Source organism: Micrasema longulum, unplaced genomic scaffold (assembly GCF_059751315.1).
Source record: "Micrasema longulum isolate JH-2025_06_02 unplaced genomic scaffold, ASM5975131v1 h1tg000744l, whole genome shotgun sequence".
Taxonomy (NCBI): Eukaryota; Metazoa; Arthropoda; class Insecta; order Trichoptera; family Brachycentridae; genus Micrasema; species Micrasema longulum.
Window position 1 is genome coordinate 76529 of NW_028277938.1, and position 23372 is coordinate 99900.

Sequence of the window (23372 nt, forward strand, 5' to 3'; positions counted from 1 at the left end):
AATAAAAGTGAACCATATAATTATTAAATTAAACTCGAGTGTCGTCGTGGTCCATACCAATTTTTCGCACTCTAGGTCAGAGGTCCGAGATACGTTCCCGCGTTGCCACAACTTGATTCATTTTATTATTTTTATCATTCAAATACGGATAATTAAAATATTTAGCAAATTTAAAGATTGCGTTCCTAAATAATAAAAACCCTGCTCTGAAACATTATGTAGCCGTACTTAGCGTATACTATCGATCATTGCGTTATTATGTTCATTTATTTATTCATTTAATTTTAAATTTAGTTTCATTTTACAAAATATATTCATGAACTTATTATGGCTTTTTAGGCTCTGTCCGAATTAAGTCATAATAATTAACAGGACGAAAATGCAACAAATTAGTTCAAATAATGACATAATATAAATAATATAATAACTGCACATATAAATAGTGTAGCGAGAGATTTTTTGGAAAAAGATATGTTGATCAAAAAACGTAGTACTTTATTTAATTGGTACACATATTATTTATATTTTTATGTATTTCATTGCTTTATATTTGTTTTTTATTATATATTATACTATATTATTTATGTTTAAGTAACACGTATTCTTGGCACATATATATACTTTATATTTGTATGGTAACAATTTTTAATTTCTTACATTTGATAAGCTAGGCATTTATAATAAGAAGTTATAGTTTTTTTTTAAAGTTATTGTTTTATTAGTATAGGACTACTTATGCTCTACAAGATAAAAAATCTCCACCTTAGAACAGGCTGAGCCATGTAAGATGGAGACTGTCATAAACAGAGAACACTCCGTTTTCATTTTATATTAATTAGTTTTATATATATTCCCTGTTATTACATATGTATACTAATTTTATGCAATAAATACATAAAATAAATAAATAGGAATAATTAACTGCTCTAATTTTTACCGCGTGTAAGAAAACATTTTTTAAATCCAATTTCCCGTAGCACTGAGCTTCCCCATTGAACGAGATATCGGTTATGTTGCGACAGTTCGGTTATTGAAATAAAATAATAGCTTTTTCATTCATTATAGTCCCGGCTACCACGTCACTATCGCGAAGCTCAAATTCATGTCAAGCGTCTCCGATTTTGGGCGCAGCTCGTTCTAAATTGACCAAAGAAATAAAACGTATTTGTTTGCATATAATCAGTAGTGAAAATACATCATGGTAAAAACCGATAATACGATATCAAGGCGTGTGAAAGTAAAGACCCTACAAAGGCGAGATATGAGAAGAACATTCTGAATGTCTGGTGCAATTTGAACAGAAAATAATTCTGATTCGAAACATTTCAAGTTTGCAATTTGTTGATACTTCCAAGCAGAGCCTCTAATAGGAGGGAGGGACCAGTTTTAGCAATAGATATTTATTTCAATTACCATATTTTAATGATATTTAAGTTTTAACATTTATTCCTTGTAACCTTCTATTTCATTGGATTACAGCCATATAATTTTTTTAATTTGTGTATCAGAAATACAAGTCCAATAACTTATACAGACGTACTTTGATAATTTCAAAGTCTCTCCAGTCCTCTCTGTCAGCTGTCAATTACCGTGCGTCCTTCGAGGTCAGGTTGGCGTCCTGTAGTTCAGACGCGAACTGCCGACGAAGCGTAAAACGTGGACGTCCAGAACTAGAGAACAGAGTGTTCGTTAGAATGTAGTAGAAACGAGAGCAAAATACGTTTTTCATTGCGTTAGACGGAGATAAATATAAAGCCTCGGCAAATTAGACCAAAAAAAGGTGATCGAGAGAGAAAAAGCCTGGAGTTTTGAAACTTGGCATGATTGTTTATTGGTGTCTACTACATAACATGCTAAAAGTCCCCAAGGTTGCTTTTGCCGGTTTTCTAATGGTATTTTTTATTAGGATTAATATTTTTGAAGATACGAGGAAGATAAAATAAATCAAATAATTTTTAAAATATATTATTTGAGATTTTTCGTCCAAGAAATGTCAAAAAAAAATTCCCAATTAAAATACATATTCAAAACAACAATTATTTGTTATAAAATATCTTTATTGTTAATTTTGATACTTAATAAATATGTTATGACTGTAAATAAATATCACGTTAGAGTGCCATTATGTACTTTTAATAAACTTTAAAGTGATGACAGTTTGGCACAGTTTACTTTATTCCAAATTCTATTAAATGTCATACTTCACTCAAAACACAGTTTTTTTTATACTTACAGCATCCTTAAGGGGGAGGGGGGGGGGGGATTGCAATATTTTATTCATGTAACCAAGTACAAAATACTGTCTTATAACTAAACAAATTGAGTTTCCATACCCATGTTTTTTAGTGAAACTACATTATAATTATAAGTTAAACAAATAATTTAGGTTGTATACGTAATGCTGAAATTCACTTCATTGAAAATAGTTTTTCGCATGATTACGTAAAATCATAATGCTTTAAATTTTCAGTCATGACAAAACCCAGGCACAGGTAAGCATTTTGAACATAAAAAATAGCCAGTGCTAAATAACGTATTTCACTTATTTTAAGTATGTTTTAACGTTACTTACCACATTTTTTTCTTTGATGCGTTGTACTCGTAAGAATTATTACAAATTATTACAATTATTAAAGTAATTTTAAAGAAACCCTCAACATTCAATACAGCAAGTCTACATAAAATATTTAAGGTTCATACAGTAGACACTCTTTATAAAATAAATTATATTATTTAAATATATAAAATAAAAAATAAAAGAATTTGAAATGAATAAGATACCAACATAATATCAAAATTCCTAAATTATTCCATACAAGTCATGGTCAAAATAGCTTTGTCTTCAAAGGTGTAAAAAATTATAATAATCTTCCTAATGAACTAAAAAATATTAAAAATAATATATCAATGAATAAATTCAAAGTTAATCTAAATAAATTTTTTGAACTCGTGTAAAAACAACATTAAACTTTAATTAGTATGAATGTATTATTGTTTTATGTTTTTTCTTTATATTTCCTTTGTTTTTATTTTTCTTTTTCATGTACTCGTCTTTAAAATTTTTATAAACTCTTATAAATAAACAACTAAAAAAGTGTAAGTCACTCTCCAAAAACAAGAGATAGTCTCTTTTTTCGGAGAGTTACAGTGATAACATTTACTAGATGTGTAAAAGTAGATATGTTTAGAATATTACAAAAACATGTACTTTTTATGAAATTTATGAATAAAAAATAAAAAAATGTTCCTATTCTTATTTTGAAAAATAGGAGCCAGTGCTAGAAAATTTCCTGACGTCAATGCGATCTGTGTAGATCTATTTTGACGGGTCCATGTAAATTAGTTGTCACCCTTCAAGCCAGGGCATTTAAAGGCGAGTCTTCTTAATGTTACTAACACAAAAACATAAGTTCATATAAGGACATTAAAAAATGAATAAATCTATAGTTTTTCAAATGCACCGTAATTTAAATTGCATTAAATTTCGATCTCCGATTGATTTGTATAAAATAAGAGTTTTGTTTTTTATCATCGTTTTGTTTTTTCTACCTGCATTATACTACAAACTACCAATAATGTTAACCATATAATTTATTATTGGAATAGTTACGTGCATTGTGGTATTCGCTGATTATATATTATATTATTTAGATTGGTATAGAATTGAGGTGGAGTGAGTATCGAGCCGTGAACTTTGGGATCCTCAGTATATAAAGCTTTGTGTTAGGCCACCATGTAACATAGAACCCAAAGGTATTTGACAAATCATTTCTAGTTACAAGTATCAAGTAAGTAAATCTCCCGCGTTTCTGTAAACCAAATGTTGGGCAAATAATTTTGTTTAAAGTTAAGAACTTGTATAATAATTCTATTTAAACTATTAATAAACCCCTAAACAGTTAGGAATAACATTTATTATATATTAAAGTAAAACTAGCCGAAATATGACCGGCATTGGCTCAACGTTATATTATCCATTCAACTCCAACCAGTCGTTTATATTATTGATAGGTACGTTTTCTTTGTTTTTAGGGGCTTTTCCACGCCGGAGTCCATATCCGGGCCTTACACCCCACCTACATCTCGCAGAGGCTGCCTCTCGCTCCATTCAACCGGGCGGATTTATCCATTCTCTCGTTACTCGTTAGTAGTTGGCTCCAGAAGGCGACTCGTGACGGACGTGTTGTCGCGATACCTCTCTCCATAACTGGCGAACCATGCCACCAAACTTGCGTATTGGTTTACAATTTCACATCAATACGTCTATTCATCGCACATATTTCTCCCATTCGCGTTAAGACTGACACCGATACAAAATAAATAACCAGGAGAAAAATTGATACGAGTGCGCTGTTTTCATTTAAAAAGTTTGTCGGTGCGGTTAAAAAGTTGTGTACATTGGGAAAAATAACATTATTTTGTTTTTAAACGATGCGAAAACAGTCCTGAATTAAAGTGCGCTTATTTATTATATTTTACTTGTAAAATATTTCGTCAGTTGGATTAAAGAGCCGGCGGTGAATTGACACTAAATCGATCAAGGATTGACCGTTAAAGTTATTTGGCAGATTTTCTTAAAACTGGTAAGTGTTTTGATGACTTAAATAAAATTCGATCTTATTCGTATTCTATCGAGTAGACATATGAGTATTATTTGTCTATAGGGCTTCTCCCCTTACGAAGGGAATACTTGTGGTAGGAAGCACCCCTAAAGTCTGTGAGTCAAAATTGAATGAGTATGGGATGTTCTGTTGGGGTAGGTACTCCCACCACTATACACTATACACAGATACACTTACACAATACCCAGTTTTACACTTACTATACTTATGTTTTTGTAAATAATAATTTGTTTAACCCCTTTCTTGAATAAACCCATCTAAGTTTTTCGTTTGTACATATTTTTTCAAAAGTTAAGTTCAGTTTTTCAAACTATTTTCGGCATCATAATAAGGAATTTATGATTTGGAACACAAGGAAGGTAGCTGTATTCTTGGAGATTTACTATTTATTTTCAGTTACTACATTTTTTATTTTTTAATAATAATAATAATATATATATATTTATATTTTTTGATTATGCCATAAGTTAGTAAATATGTAAAAAAATGTAAAACAACTTAATTTAATTCATGAAATAAAATAAACGGAATTATGAAAAAGATTGAGACACGTTTGGAAATAGTAAAAATTAGTAATACACGACAGAAAAATAAGTTTCGGGATGTTCCAACAGGAATCTGATTAGAATCTTTTAGGGCGAAGTAGGTGCTTGTCTTTTAAAAATATTATATACAAAATAAGAAAGAACTTAATAATTACCGTATTTTTCGGACCAACAAACATTTTTACTGCATTTTTGCACTTTTTTACTTTGAAAATTCAATTAAAAATTGTGGTGCGTTAAGACCACCATAAGTGGCCCAATGCGTCTTATCGTTCAAAACATTTTTTTTTCTAAAAATTGATAGATAAATTTTGGGGTGCGTCTTATAGTCCGCAAATTACATTTCTTGGTGGAACTGCATTTTTAATTGAAAGAATAAAACTATATACGTATTTTTATTATTATAAGTATATACTATACAATATATGTTTCGATGACAGATCATAACATATAATCGTACATAACATGCAGGGATAATAAGGCCATTTATTATCCCTGCATGTTATCCTACTGCGATCCATTGTCCTCCATACCTTTATCCACACAGGTGCATAGAACACTGCATTAGATCACCAATCATCAAGACCTTGCAATTATGACGCCTGTAAACGATGTAATACAAGGTATAGTGATAAAAAAAATCATTTTAAAATACGAAACAACTAGACATGAAGCTTCAAAGGAGTGTAATAAAGTATCGATCAACTTATAATAATTATAAAATATTTTTTTTTTAAATATAGACGCTAGAAAGGAAAAAGTTATCGAGCGACATGTAAAAACTTTACAGAAGAGCCAATTAAAGTTATTTTGTTTTCTTTTTTAATTTAAAAAAAATCACATGCATACGTATTATTTTGGCGTGATTCCTACATAATTTGAATAAAAAAATTAAAATCAGATTCTTAGTATAAAAAATCTTTAAAAAATAATTTTTAATTGGCCCTTTTGTAAAGTTGCTACATGACACTTGGTAACTTTTCCTTTCCAGCGTTAATATGTACGATTATAATGGTGCATAAGGCACAATCTTGTTTAACAAATCGCGGATCTAGATAATTGTATTGTAACACACGCTCTTTTAAAATGGTCTTAAATAATCGGTCTTACGCTACGTAGTCAAAATCCATATCGGGAAAACTAGAATGCTGTAGAGAAAAAACGCCTATTTCATAACCATTTTGTGGTTATCTTATCTGAAATCGAACCCGGAACTTTGTGCATGGTAGCTGCTATAGTAACCATAAGACCACGAGGCGAACAAACGTCACCATTTTGTAATATTACAAGTCTGCCAAACTTATATGAATATTTTTTGTAGGTAAATTAGTATAGTGACCCCGCGTCGGACTTCGCGTGTAAGATAAATCCGTTAAAAGTAACCGAAGAATGTTTGCATATTAGCATACAAGTTCTGGGATCCTGTTTAGGATTAGCTCTGCCTCCCTGACTCCTTCCCTGCCTGTCTAGACTTGTCTGTGCTCCTTGGAGCACCCATCGCTCAGGGCTGCCTGAACGGTGTAATCCGAAACCGGTAAACCGGTTGCTATAACCATTTTAAAAACAACGAAAAAACTGAATGTTCGATTAAATTAATCGATTAATCGCCAGTAAAGTTAATAAAACAATCCATTAAAAAATAAGTGTAAAAACAAATGCTAATTACTGAGTAATGTTGTGGCCTGTTGTAAAAAAATCTGTTCGTCGCGTTTTCGTTAAAATAGAAAAAAAAAAAATTTTTTTCTTGCGATTGATTTTGCCAAAAAAACGCAAAACTATTTTACGTCAATATTTTTTAAACTTATCTTATCATCCGGGGTGGTATTCTGAATGGTTAGCGCGCGTAGAGAACGCTTTTTTTTCATCGCGTTTTTCGTACTAAATATGCGCTTTACCGTTCAGATTAGCTTCAGTTTAGCCCAAGGGTGCTGTTCTGAATCTTTTCGCGGGGGTAGAGAAGAAAGAAATTTGGGAATTTTTATTTTTTGCATGCGACTACACTTAGCTTCATATATGGCCACACTGTCGATTAAACGTCAAATAAATGCGAACACGTGAAACCAAACATGATGATTTTCATTTAGAACATTATTGCGACCAAACCGTATAAGTTTTTTCCGTTTTTAAACAGTTTTATAATGTCGAACTGTAAAATGTCAATCATAAAACTATTTATTTTACGTCATTTGATGTTTAATCCCTTGTGTGGCCATTTACGAAGAAAAGTGTAGTCGCTTGCAAAAAAATAATAATCACAAAATTTCTTTCTTCCTGCCTGCCAGAAGATTCTGAATGGCACCCCACGCGGGTTTATAAATGAACAAAACCACTGATTACTTTGTCTGTATTTTTTATTGATTTACATGTACGCTTAATGATGAATAGGCTTGAATATAGTATGAAATGATTTAAAAATATTTTTTTTTAATTTATCGAATTTTGCTAATTATTTTTATTTTATTTATTTAAACAACGGCCATTGTAATAAAAAAATATATAAAAAAACAATATTTACAAATAAACCAAAATTATAGGCAAATTATAGTTTTCTAAATATAAGTAAATACAATGCAAAAAAAAATAGAAAAAAAGCGTACCCGTAAAAAGTCACTCCGCATAATTCCACTTGTAAAAAATAAAATATAACATTCAAAATAAAAAATAACATACGAAAAGATTTATTTTTTGACGTCAGCGGATGCGATCTCAGTTCAGCCTTCCTTCCTGTTACTAGTTTTAACAAGTTTTTAATAATCATTATAAATAGGCATGTTATCGTAGTATTGTTTAAGAAATCATAGTAATTCACAGTTTTTGGGGTATAGATGTAAATGTATCGATACAAGAAAAATGCAACAAATCCACCTCTTTTGTGTGTTAAATGATAACTGATAGAGACGTGCGCGTGCGTAGATGTGCATGTTTGACAGAAAAAAAAATGCAAAACTATCTCGAAAAGGGAAATGTAAAACAATATTATGATATTGTAAAAAAATTGTATACCGATTCGATAAAAACACATGTGTCACAGACGGGATTATTGTTACCAGACGGGTTGAGTTAATAGTTTATTTTTAAAGGAAATACGATTGTAATTACAACCTTTTGATAATTTATGCTTTTAATATTAGGTACATTTTTTTATGTGAGAATTGATAGCTATTATACAAACATTTATTTAATGATGTTGAAGTTATAAAAATGAATTGTTACATGATAATAAAAAATATCAAAATACGTAGGCACATACCTACATGTGATCTCGTGGTAGTGACGAGAACTCTCAGGTGGACACCTGACAACCTCGGACTATTTAGGTTCGAACCTCGTTCTACTACAGTACCACAACTTAATTCCCATTTTATAGCAGAGCTATTAACAATTAATTCAAAATGGCCCAAAAATTAATATATTTGGTCAAATTATATAAGATTCCAAATATTTGCATTAAAAAAAAATACTACGCAATCAACAAAACATGATGTATTCAGTAGTGGTAAAGTAATAAACGCTGTTATGTATGTTTATGTTTATATCACGATACAACTATGTTTGTCAACTGGTAAAGCAACTTTGGATTAATCCATTTTCTTCTGCATGTTTTTATTTTGCATAACCAATAAAGCAATTTTTATATCGCAGACCGGTTTTTCGAATAAGGCGGTGTTTTGAAAACCCTAATCATCTCACCATCTACGAAACCCATTTTCTCATCCTCCTTTCTTCAAACACTCGGATCTTATCACCCCCGTAGGAATCGGAAATGAAACTAACCATTCACCCTTTACTAACATTATTTCATTTGTCTGAACAAAATGAAATTAGCAATATACTGTAAGGAACTGAAATAACTTAGTATGATGGACGATATTGAAAACTGTAGATACGTTTCAAGGGCGGAAGTGAAATAACTTAGTATGATGGACGATATTGAAAACTGTAGATACGTTTCAAGGGCGGAAGTGAAAACTGGGGTAATAATCACCCTTGTTGCCTGTATTTTCCAATTAGAAATTGTCGAAAATGTGAAACGTTGGTTTTCATTTTCAATTCTTTTTTTGCTTTACTGTCCGCAAAATTACGAGTATATTTCGCTATATTCAAATAGCCGCTTGTACTCGTATAAGAAAAAGCTGTTCAATTTACATTTGTCTACCTCGCGGTTAGTAAACAGCGCGTTTGCCTTCCATGCGAGAGGTCTCGGCTTCGATTCTCAAAAATATTTACTTAAAAAGGTGTTTTTAAACTGGAATACTTTTGCCCTCCGTATGAAGAGTGCAATGTCTCAGTTTAATAAGTTTCTGAGAAAAACGCGGAAAAGGAAATAATATTGTGTTTGTTGTAGTTTCAATACTATGCAAATCATCGCTATATGCCATGTATCAAAAGAAAGGGAAAAAAAACTATGAGATTAATTTTGTTTTCATACTGTGATTAATATTTAAATTTTAAAGATAAATTCAACTGAAATAATACTAAATTGAAAATAATTTTGAACTGAAAATATACTTGCTTCGGTTTTGTTTTCTAAAGTTGTTTCTTCGCGATTCTGTATTTATCAAAATATCGTCAAAAATGCTAGATACTGCACTCTTCGTAAGAACGGCGGTCTTCATGGTCCCTGGACTAGCACTTGAAGCGTAAGACTGATAATCTACCTTCATGTAACGAAAATGATCAAGATACACTGCGGTTGGTTTATCGATGTAGTGCCCTATGCAGCATTAAGTGAGGGAGGGAACGATGACGATGATGATGATTTACTTACAAATTACTTTTACGTTTTTCTTTTGGCGTAAATGTAACTGAATTTAGAATTCAAACATGTGCTTAGAGATTTTGGCAAAAATCTTCAATGTTTAGAATAATGTGCTGTTGTACATAATTGTGTGAACACTTTTAACCTAAATTTGCAATACAGTATTCCATATTTCGCTATAGTACTTATTAACTAGTTTCTCAGAAACTGCCTAAGTCCATAAATAGCGTTACAATTATTGATGAAAGTCGGTAGAGTAAAAAAGATTCGTATACTTAGATCTAATTTCGACGTAAAGATGTACGTACGTATGTAGGCGAATAGTTTCTACTGTTTCAAACAAACTAGAGTAGCAATAGTGATAATCTTGATTAATTAATTGAATTCGTACTCAGAGAAACCGACGATGAATTAGCCATATACGAGTATGTAGTTAATATTAATTACGAACTTATGTACCCGCTATTTTTTGTATGATAAGTACTGAAGGGAAACAAAATTAATTATTTATTATCGTATAATATTAATTATTCGTCCAGACAAATACACATAAATTCTTAACTTTAAAATATAATTTATTTGTCAAAAGTTGTCGAAATAATCAATATCGATTAAAATTTTAAGTCTAGTGACTCTGACCACAGAAGTCGTTATAAGATAAGTAATCATCTGTAGAACCAATGAGGAAGTTTAGTGGTTTTTTTTATTTGTTAATAGACTATTAAACTAAGCCATTTTTTTATTATTTTATGTATCGTATTATCAGCGTTATGATTTTTTAAAGTGTTGTATTTTTTAAATTACTCCGCGTGTGAGGTCTCAAGTTCTCTTCCCCATCTTCTCGATGAGTTCTGCTAATTGGTCAGTTGACGTACCATAAACCGGAAGTGTATCACAACTCTCTAATTAGAAGAAGAACTAAGTAGTTCGTTTTCATTAAAATCTTTTTTTTAAAACATTTTCAAGGAACTTCGCCGTACAATTGAATGCTCTGATTTTACCACGCGTAAGAATACGTTTTTATATCCAATTTTTCGTAGGACTGAACATCCTCAATCACTGGTGCAGTAGCGGCTTTCCCTAATGTCCATTGAGTCAATGATCCCCCAAAATTTGCCACTAATTAAAAATAATTCACCTAAAATACATTATAAAGAAAGTATCTAATATAATGCTATTAGGTTTTGTAATATTAAAAAAAAAACATTCATTGAAATATATAAGTACCTAGTAATCTTCATGTTTTTATCGATGTTATCTAGAATACTATTAAAGCACGTGCGCCGTCAAATATTCATGTTATGTCGAATGCGCGGGTCATTTCTGTAACTGTCCCAAAGCTAATGTCTTATCTCTAGATTTTCTCATGAGAAAGAAAGAGATGAAACGTTCCGTGCGTTCATGAACATCGGAACATTTCGCCAAAAATTAGTTCGATCGCGGGCATTATCCCGGGAGATAACAATATGAAACAAGGAAGATAAGAATAAGATTGATAATAATCATATGATATTGGCTTTGGTCTAGACTGGAAGAGATACGATGATAAATGAATTCCTGTGTATTTTACATACTTACACAAGGAAGAGTTCTTAATGGAAAGGATTAACATAAGCTTATATTTTCTCGTCCCTTTTTATAAGATAGAAATAAGCTTTGTGAATTATTATTATTATAATATTACATTATTTTTTGCACGTGTTCAATTACCTGGTGTTTGTCCTGTTTCGTATGCACTAAACTGGTAAAATTTAAATCCTGTACATTTTTAGTAATTTGTTTGTGTTTTAAAAGTTAAATGTACTAGTCATTTTTATTTGTGGAATTACGATGACGGCAGTTGAGAGTGAAGGATGTTTTTCGACGCTAAAGCGAATTAAGACCCTTTTAAGAAACAAAACAAAGTGCAGTCGCTATGTTAGGTATTTTGTAAATGTGTGTATCATATCAGAAAAATCTATATAAACATAAATATATTCATGAAATTATACAAAAAAAAAATTGTGTGAAAATTATTGTGAAATATACATGTACCTACATATTTAGTAAAAGAAATGACTTCCCCATTTTTAACCCCTTCAGCCGCCACTGCACTGGTGTATAAAAATGTATACAAATGAATATCCATTTTTTCGTCGAATTTTGTTTCAAATGACTTTTCATTGATATGAAATAATTGTGTGTCCGGGTGGATGAACTACACAGTTGTGTGTGAAATAGAACTGGAATTCTGGATGAGTGTTTTCGACTCGATGGCAACTTTTAGGTAAAAATACTGAAAAAATAAATTGACTGGAGATACGTTGATTTTGTAGTGTCGTAGTTCCTAGGAAGGTTGACATAAAATATAGATTCAGAAGGTGGTTCTATACTGCAGTATTTCCTGTTCCGCACTAGCACCTAAAGCGTAAGGCTGATCATCTTACATTCATGTAACCGATGATCGATATACGTTGCATTTGGTGTATTTATGCACCATCAGGTGCGGACAGGGTATAATGATGAAAAAATGTTGGTTTTTATTAATCTGTTTAGTTTTTTACTATTTTTATATATGATGTAACAACTTATATTTACATATAAGTTATTAATTTAAAAAATACTTGGTACACTTCCACTTATTTATTTTGACCAATTAGCGCTTTTACCCTCTAATGGGCATCTTCAGACTGGTGAATATTATACAGTGTATGGATAATATATATAAAACTAAATATTATCTTAAGTGTAGGTAGATTTAAAAATAAGTTGAAAAAAATACAATACGCAATATTGCAATGGAACAGAGTGAGACAAATGATCTAAACATGTGTTGGCGGTGTACTTTAAGAGTATATTCTGTTTTGAAAAATGTTTATCGTTTTATTACAATGTACAGGGTCTAACTAAGGGGGCTAATAAGGGTGAGTTTTTAAATTGTATCTGCTGATTTATTAAAATTCTATCGCTATTATTTTTTATCCCATTTATTTCTAAAATTTCTAATCTATCTAATTTTTGACCTTTATGTAAGAACATGTAAATTTTTTATGTTTTTTTCTTTATCAAAAGTATGTTTAAATTCATTTAAATGATATATTTTATTATATTTTAAGTCTACTTCAAAATTAAGAGAAAATTCGTGTGCACCACCAACTGACGAATTACCCAAGCAATTCCCGTTCACAGACAAACAAACCATCACGCCGTTTTCCCGTACGGTTAGGCAGAGATGATTGAACGCCACATCACACGCCCGACCGCGCTTCCATTCATACATCTTCTTTTGAACGCACGCCGAGTATTCCGATTTTCCACCCATCTTCAAGTATTTGTTGGTCATGCCATGTCTTTCTCGGTCTTTTCCGTTTTCTACATTCATCATCATTCGCATCGTCGTAAACTTTCTTTCGCTGTCCATTCGCTCTAAATGCCCAAACCAACGGGAGTATCATTTCCTTCATTTTGTCGATAATGTGTAATTGTAGTTATACATTATATTTGTAAACTACTGTTGACATTTTTATGAATTCCGGAAGTTCGTATTTATGTAATATTATTATTTATTAAAATATTGATTCAAATATATATCTTACGTCAGTTAGTAAAAACGTGCCCTTCAATTTGTCACCGATACTTCTAAATCTCTTAATCCGGCGTAATTTTATAACAAAAATCCGATCGCCCTTTGATTTCTCAAGTCGGAAGTATCTATATTTACCCGAAGCGCTAAACAATTTACATCAATCAACTTCATTGTACGGAGCAAACCTTTTCATCGGTTTTTTATGCCATTTTTTCCAGCAGCACGAACCCATTCTATTCTGTCGAATTGAATAGAAAATTCTCAGCTCATTTAGTGAAAGAGGTCACTCATACTGATGTTAAAAAATCGATTTGAAATGTTTTCCACAAATATGGATAAGCGGGATTTCTGCGCTACCTCACTCGAGTAATTTATAACAAATTTCTTGCGGACACATTTCCTTGCATTGTTATATTGTAATTCACACGAACGAACTTTACTATCTGAGGTAAAGGTACTTGGCGGTATGGAAGTTAATACAGGCGAGCGGAGAACGGTGCCGGATGGACTCGATCTTATTACGCGGGTTGTGTTTGCTTACGACACAAGACACGACACTAGACACGACACTAGAGGTGTGCGCAGCGATAAGCGTACCGTCATCTTTAGACCGAGACTTTTGTGGAAATTGTCAATCAGAAATAGCGTGGAACATTCGGTTTGTTAATATAACTTATATTTGACCGGGTTATTTTGAACAAACGTTTTTGAACCAAAGGAACGCAATGAAAAGTTATGGTATTAAAGCCAGATGGCAATATTTATTAAAACAAAAACAAAAAATATTTTTAAAAAAATAATTTCGTTTTGAAAAAAATACTGCAATTAAGTACACTTTTATACAGATTTCATACAAATATGTACATTTATTTTAATGTTTCCCATTACATAAGAGAATAAACAATTCTTGCCTACCACAGTCGGCAGTGAGGTCTTACTTAGTGTTTTTTTTCTCGTATACAGTGTTTTCAATGAGTACCATATTATTGTATTTTTAAAGTTTGTTTCCTTTTTCTGTCAGCCTTGTGGTGTAGAGGTAAGCGCGTTTTGTATACCACGCAAGAGGTCTCGGGTTCGATTCCCGGCATGGTTGACATAAAATATTTATTTAAAAGGTGCCGTAACACTTAAATATTTTATAGATCCTGGACTGGGGACTGACGCGTAAGACTGATCATCTTACCGTCATGTAACAAAAATGGTAAAGATACACTGCAATGGGTGTACCAATGCAGTGCCCTATTGTAACTCTAAGCCCTAAAAAAAAACTCTAAGCCCCTTACGCATGTTGATGCTCATGAGATCATCTATATGGCATGGATGGCCATTGAATAAAAATCAACCATATAAATTTTGCTCACTTTCAAATGGGTCAAGACAAAATACAAACTCATCCTAGACAATATAAAGGTTGTCTAATCAAAAGGGACAAGATAAATAAATAAATATAAATATGAGGTGAACCCTAGCCGACGTTCAAATAAACCTCAGGCGGATTACACCCATAGCTTTCTATTCAATAAATACCAGAGGGAAAGGGACATAATTGAAATAGATAGATAAATAAATAAAAATTACCCATTTGTAAATGAAAAATAATTAAGTAAATAAATAAAATATTACATGGCCGAGTTTTATTACAAACGCATTCACCGATCTAGCTCAAATCAAGAAACATGAAACCTTAGTTAAAATTATGGACTGCCTGCTAGGAGTAGGCACTTTCAAAAAATAAATAAAACTTATAAATATAAACATTTTACCTTCAAATGTTACAATACCACCAAGTACTTGTAATTTTATTAATTAATTAAATAATTATTAAACCTATTAAAAAGATGAAGACTACAAAATCATGTATGAGGATTTTACCAAATAAATAATTATTTTAACATAAAAATCTCTACATTTTTTTTAAATTGCAAAAGAAGTTAATACAGCATCTAGTCAAGGTGGAAGACAATGGCGTTCTCCGTCTCGTTGAATGATGAAACACACGGTTGAAGTTGGATGACTATCGTCCCTCGGTGATACATTTTTTTATGGGGAATTCGCCCTGAATTCCTTCTCCAGCCTTCAGAGTAAAAACATCTTAGAGATCTCTTTGCAACATCATGGAATGACCATACTTGCAGCTTCCAGAGCTTGAGTTTGGATTCAATTCGCATTGAACGCTTTCAAACTTGACATGCGCGTCATGTGACAATATCGACAGTCAACTCGTCAAATTGACAGGTGGAATATACTCCAATGCGCAAAGGTACTAGTTTTTGATTATGTCATATTTAAAATGAATAATATGAGGATGGGAATCAGGTCGGGTAATTGTAAAATGTATGGAGAGAGAGACCCAATACAAAAGAAATACAAAATTTGTCAGAAAAAAACAATTTTGGATATCGTGCTATTACGAATAAAGATTAATATTAACGTCTGATATCAGACGTCCCCTAGATTGTTCGGACTACATGTTTTTTTGGCTTCTTGAACACTCAAACATGTGCCGGAGAATTCCTTTTCGCTTCTTTAGCGTGCTCGGCACCGGAAACCTGTCGCAAGTAATTCCGTGTTGCCAACATTTAAATTCGACAATCCCGGTTTTTGTCAACAAAATTTTAAGTGTTGTCAGTAGCGGGGCTTATTGAACCAAAGTTCCTACGCGTCGAAATTGAATCGTTACACTGTGCACCATTAGGTGCAGAAAGCGAATGATGTGATGATTTTATAACTTCTGTCTTAATAATAATCTAAATAGTTTATGTTCCCGACTTTACCCTTGTTCATTTTATGAAAGATAAATATCGCTCCGTAAGTATAATGATGTTGCCTAGCGATTGTTTTTAGTTTTGGAATTAAAATATTATTTTCTTTTAATATTACATAATTTAACGTTAAAATGAAAAAAAATGAACAGCCTTTTTCCATGTACCCGATGTACAAATATTTTTTGAAAATTCTTATTGTTTTCAGAAAATGACAAAAATTCCCATTTGATCTGGCATTTTGAATTGTTTGGTGTGTCGTGTTCCGAACTTATATGTAAGAAAGCGATAGAGTTCACCCGGCAATCAAAATACAGTTATTTCATCCCTCATCCTCACCCTTGAGGTGATTTTCACAAAAACAGCGCTATATAAATTATCAAAAAAAATTTACATATTAATAAATAAATTATAAATGTGGATGTATTGTATCTATTCATGAAAATTGACTTTTTTATTGCTAATAACCGAAAATATTTGTTTACAGTCATTTTTACATTGTGTACGTGGATATTGATTGTGATTTGTAATATCTAACAATATAAAACGCATATTTAATTGCATATCGGTAGCAGTTGTCAACACACACTGTTAAATCTACCTATATCATTACTTTTTCATGTTCAATACGCCTACACTCTAATCGTGTTTAAACAGCCTCATAAATTTTAGAGTGAGAGTGGGTGTCAAATAATCCAAAGAAAAGCGAAAAGCCCTTATGACGGACAGGTTGTGGTCCCAAACGATCATATTAATAAATTGTTTTAAGTCAAAAAGTGAAAAGCATTTTGAATTATGATTTATTTATACAATATAATATCGCTCTCCTTAGAAATCTGATAATTCATTATGGGACAAAGCGGGGTTTTAAAAATATACAGGGCTTTACTTATAAACGTGGTAAAATTTACAAAAATAAAATTGACACTCTGAAAACACTCTCCGTATACCACTTCAAATAGTCCTAAATATACCATCCTAAATCTCCGATGAATTTAAGCCTTATTATTGTGGTATCAATGCTGAATCAGGGTCATAAAATGTCTTTTAAAAAGTCATATTCGAACGGAATAATAATTATCTCTCTATATTTGTATTAATATTAACCTCAATTTATTTTGGTATTCTGAATTTCTCTATCCCTATAGAGGGATAAATTAGGAGATTTTTTTTATTTAATGCGACGACACTTTGCTTTATGTAATGGCCACACTGATGATTAAAGTCAAATGATGTAAAAACTGTTAAAAAAATGAATTCGGTTTGGTCAATTCAACCTAATCAAGTGTTTTAGGTAACGCTTAAGGTCGCAATAATGTTCTAAATGAAAATCATCATGATTGATTATATGTGTTCATATTTATTAGACGTTTAATTATCAGTGTGGCAAGATATGAAGGAAAGTGTAAACGCACGCAAAAAATAAAAAATCCCCAAATTAATCACTCTCTAAGGGATAGAAAAGATTCAGAATACCACCCCTGAAGAGCCGAATTTAAAAGCATGTAACTTTTGACGACAGCTGTTATTATTTTCAATTACAGATTATTCGCTATTAAATTTTCATCGCTTACTAACCGAACTATCAGGTATAAGGCAATACTGAGGCCTCTAAGGCCGATTTAATAAGGCCAATAGGACAGATTCATTAAGGCCTGGAGGGCCGAATGTACCAGCATGTAACAGTTGGCCACAGCCGACTGTTTTTTTAATTACTCATTCTTTTATTATTAATTTGAATTGTTTGCTAACTTATGAAGTATAATATTACGTAGATATGAAATAATTCTGTAAATTTTGTTTGGTTTTTGTATCGTTATTTTGAGTGAAAGATTATTCTTTATTAAATTTAGATTACTCAGAACAACGAAAAAAAGTAATCAAAGACTCGATACTTTTAGGAGACCGAGATTAGGCACGAAGAACCGAAAACTGAAGCCCGTAGGGCCGATAAATGAGGCCCAAAAATTCTCGAGTTTTCTAGAATATAACAGTTGGCGATAGCCGATTTTTACCTGCTAGTGCGGATATTATTACGCATATTATTACTATTTTTATATTTTTTTGTTTTCTACCACAACAGGCCAGGAGACCCGATTGTAGGGGTGAATTACCCCACAGAATTTTTAATAGAAAAAAAGAAATGAGAAATTTAGAAAAATCACATTTAATTTTAGTTATCTCACCGGGAATCGAACCCAGTATCCTCTATTCGTGAGTCAAGCGCCTTAACCACTACGGAAGTACAAAAAGAAATAGAGGTATCCTTATACACTTATACGCGATGCCGATGTCGTGATTTTAATTATTGTTTATTTTTTATGCATATATATTTATTAACGGCCGTAGCTAATTTGTACAAATTGTATAACACAGTTAAAAAGTCATAAAATATACCATTTGAGTATATAAGTCTTACGTACGTATTATCTTATTTTGATGTACACATTAGGTATGTTGTAAAAATGATTACAAATAAATTGAATTTTACATATTTATAAACAGATTGCATTTTTGGTTCATTGGTTTCTGTTGTAATGTCAGTAGTACCTATTTCCTATGCACAACTGAATAAGCATGTTGAACCAATATGGATTTGAGTAGTATGTATGATTGTAAATAATCTTTCGGGAGTCTCAAACTGATTAGATTTATTCTATTTTTTTCTGCAATTTCATTGCCGAGGTTTTGCATTCGATGTATAGGAAATCTAGATACTGTCCGGCTGTTATTACATTAAAATAGTTGACGGTTTCTCGTGTTTCTGGTTGGAGCATAAAGATTTATCATTTGCAGCAACAAGGGACAGTCAAAAATATAATTTAACATTTTGAATAAATTAATCAGATCAAACAGTTTTCTCCTATCACTCAGCTTTAATAAATTTAGTAAACAAAGCGATAAAAATATGGAAACAATGTATGATGCAAAAGAAAAACCAACTACCATCATAACATGGCGTTAATTAGTTACGTCTTAGCCGGAAACGGAATTAATCCTATTCAATAAATTTAAATATTCTATGTGACCATTTCTACTCGTACCTATCGTGTGAAAAAGCGTTTCCCTATGCGCAATTATTTTCGTACAATTAAACAACAGCTAATTAAATATTACCTAAGAGGTATTTTTAATCGGAGTTGTCTTTTTATGTAACGGATACTCCAGCCGATGGGACCATGTTAGGCTTGCGTAATATTCACGAAAGAATGGAGACATTCTGAACATTCGAGAATACGAAATCCGTTGGGAATTTCTAACCGTTAAATAATTTTGCGAAAAGATAATGCATGTCGACCTCGTACAATGATTCCTCGTGGGCTCTATATGGAAAGCCACGGGTCGATTTCCACTCACTGGAAGTCCATGTCAGGGAGGATAAAACATTGTTGTCCACAATATTAAAATAGTGAAACCCCATTTACATCTAGTCCTTATCTACATTCATTTGTTCGGTAAATTACTTACTTAGTTGGTGTCGGTGGTGTTTGATGCTAAAGCCTTTATTTCCGTATCAATGTTGCCGCTATTTTGTTTTCGTGTTAATATTTTGTATTTTTTGGTATTATCATTTCGATAACAGTAATTGCCTTCTGATTTTATGTAATGCGATATATATTTCTGTAAACCTGCATTTCTCTTCTGATATAAATAAATAAAAAAACCTAACATTTTTTGTGTTTACCTAATAAAGCTGGGTCTTTTGCGGATGTTTTTTTTACGCGAAAACATGAAAATATCACTAAATCAGAATATTTACTGTTTGAGGACCGTTTATTTAAAACTTGACATTTTCTATAATTTTTATGAGAGGATTTTTTTTGTGATTTGCATCAAATCACGCGAACAATCTTTGTTTTAAAAAAATACACCTTGCAACTATGCCTGAAGGTAATGTTATTTATGAATTATATACAGTTTATTATTTTATTTTTTATTTTAATAGCATCCAATAAAAAACGATTGAAATAAGAGATAAAATATCGTGTCTTGAAAAATAAGACTACAAGACTTTGATAATCTTTTAAGCCGGGTTTTAGCGTGTTTTGGTGAGTTCTCGAACTGGCTTTAAATATATTATTTTTAAATCCAAAGGGTATATCGTATTTCGAAAAAAGATCCTTAATTTTAGTGAGTTTTCAAAAAGCTTTGAATAAAAATTGTACATGTTTAGTAAAAAACAGAATTTTTCTGATATTCCAAACGCTATCGCGGCCGTAGAAAACACTTGTCTCGCATATTTTGCACGTAAATATACGAGATGAAAATGTTTTCTACGGCCGCGAGAGCGGTCCGAAATACCACCGCTGACCATAATACGAGTATAATACCTAACTTTAGATTCTGGACTTACTTTTCTGGAAACATCGTACGTGAGTACCCACACAGTGCAAGTCGTCCTCAAATGTTGAACATGACGTTCTTCATCCCAAACAGTGTACGATGCATGAAAGATCACAGCATCACCACTGTAGTAAAGGTTGGGCAATCCTGTGACAATTCTTATTTTAATCCTTAAATATTTCCAACTCACGACATTAACTAATAATCATTCGTTTATATAATGCATACCATATTATGAGCTAACATTTTTTTTATTGCTATATTGTCTCCACAAAAAATCCGGTAAAGTAATCGGCGCAGTGTTAACTGAGAAAAAATCTATTAGAAAATTAAAAATGTAATTCGACAAGTGGGTCTACAGTAGGGTTCCCATATTTCGCTAGGGTCTCGTCGGGACGTTCTGCAATTTTATAATGTTTTTTCAGAAATATAATAGAAATGTTTTTCCTACATTTTATGTGTGCTTCTTGCGAAAGAAGTACCACCGGCCATACTTTTTCTATGACTTAATATTAACGTAATACTGCAATATTGATTCTACAGTCCCTGGCAGCAGACGACATTTTTTATAGTTTCATTTTACTGGGCCAACATCGAAGATGTTACTTTTTCCACCTATGGTTTTATGAGCAGAAATGGAAATTAAATACTCACTCAATTTCAAAAATTGTCAAGAAAAAAACATTTTTTCTTCACAGAACCTATCGACTTCCACTCTATCGAGACAAGATCAGCTACTATGAAGTTCTTTAGAAACATCAATTGCCAAAATCATTTGTCACCTTTTCTTTTTTTTTTTTTTTATTTGAAAATTTATTTATTAACCCTTACGGATTATTACATAATTTTCACATTCATAGTCAGTGCGGCCGTGGAAGATTTTTGTTGATTAACAGCGTTGCATTGTATAAGCTTAAATCGGGACATTATAGATTTCATCGGGACGTTGGGACAGAGGGCACAATAACGGTGACGGTCCCGATATATCCGGACGGATGGCAACCCTAGTCTACAGTCTACTCTACAAAAAGTTAGCGAATTTCCGATGTAATATGACCCCGTGGTTATTAAATTACTTCATTTAAAAGGTTAAGCGTTCGCATTTCGTGAGCTGTACAATTAAATTAATGGTGTTTCTTTTTGCGGTGTATGTACACTGTACACGTCAACCTAGGTCACCATCACAGAGACACGTAACCAAGTCTCTCTGTAGGACAAACACAGCCGGGTCAGTTCTAGTTTCTCTCAAACTACATCATTTTTATCACCGATACTATATGAAAACGTTGTATACAATTTTTATTGAGATATTTGCAATCAAAAACGCATTTTGCATGTACTTAAAAACAAACAAATACAAAACCTAATGAGGATGGTTAGTGCTACCCGTAATAAAATGTACAGGTAAACTCCAACTATCCGAATTAATGAGTTCCAGTCGTTATCTGGATAGTTGGATTAACAATTAAACTAAGGCAATATATTGAAAGAAAACGCAAAAATTAATCTAAGATCACCTTTTTATTGATTTTGAAATAATAGAGCGAATTGAAATCACATTGAAAACTTACTTAAACATGTCTATCAAAGTTAACTGCTTTGGCGAATAATTTTTTTATTTGTTATTATAACATAATATCGGGTTGTGGTCCCGTAGCTAGTGTCTCGGACTCACGGACCAAAGGTTCGTGGATCGAATCCCTCTCTACTCCAACTTGATTCCATTTTCTAATAGTGAGTTATTTACAACTCATTGAAAATGGCCCTCAAAATTAAATATTTGGGTAAACCATAAGAAAGCAAATATTTATTTTTTCAAAAAAAAAAAAACATCTCCTTTATTTGGCAATCCGGATGACCGAAGCTCGTATGAACGGAGTTCTACTGTATATATAATACGAAGTTTAATGTTATGTGCCAATGTATGATAAACTTAAAAAAAAAAAATATTAAAAACTGAACATATTTTAAAACACAAGTTAGTGTCATCGTTTTTTCTTATTCTTGCGCATCGCGTTCGCGATGAAGCTATCACGAGATAATTCTGACATCATGCTTGTGGCTTCATCGTTTTCGTGCTAAACAAACTCCATCGGGGATTTAAAAACGGAAATGGTTAAATTGTAACCCCTTCGAAATAAAAAAAAATGTTTTGAAACTGTTTCTGTGTGTTTTGAAACAGTTACAGAAGACAAATAATAATCAAAATGTTTCTTTTTTGGGTGATACCGTGTGTTGGATTTGTTCCAACGACCATTGCAGGAGCCATCTTCAGGGTAAACCGAGTGTTTTTGTAGAAAAAGTACTAGTAATTTGTACCATGTCGCAGTCGGCAGGCACATTTGTATTCATTTTTATAGTATGTAGTGCTGGGAACCATGTTGAGTTTAATTTAATCCCGTTGTCTTTGTTTATGTTATTTGGATGTCTGTGTATTTCAATTGCCTCTTTAATTATTCGTGCACTGTAATTACTGGGTTTCTGCAAAATTTTCGGTTCAAATGCGATAAAATGTCCGGTGTCTATAAAGTGTTCCGCTATTGCAGATTTGTCAGGATGCCCAAGTTTACACGCTCTTTTGTGTTCGTCAATCAAATTACACGTACTTAAACACACACTTTTGTCTACAAAAACACTCAGTTTACCCTGAAGATGGCTCCTGTAATGGTAGTCGGAACAAATCCAACACACACGGTAAATGATACCTCAAAATACGAGTAAAATGCTTATAGATAATAGAAGACCTTAAAGCAGAAAAGTTGGTAACTAACATTT

At 32.0% G+C, this 23372-nt stretch overlaps 2 protein-coding genes across 2 annotated transcripts in view; one reads left to right on the top strand and one right to left on the bottom strand.

Moving 5' to 3' along the window:
* LOC148279238 (tRNA N6-adenosine threonylcarbamoyltransferase, mitochondrial-like) overlaps window positions 1–23372 on the bottom strand; it is a 250509-nt gene that overhangs the window by 74069 nt on the left and 153068 nt on the right. The gene's annotated exons all lie outside the window — the stretch shown is intronic.
* ko (Stork-head domain-containing protein knockout) overlaps window positions 4115–23372 on the top strand; it is a 109084-nt gene continuing 89826 nt past the window's right edge. The window contains exon 1 of the mRNA XM_088230251.1: window positions 4115–4583. The gene's annotated coding sequence lies outside the window, so the exon portion shown is untranslated. The remainder of the gene's footprint in view (window positions 4584–23372) is intronic.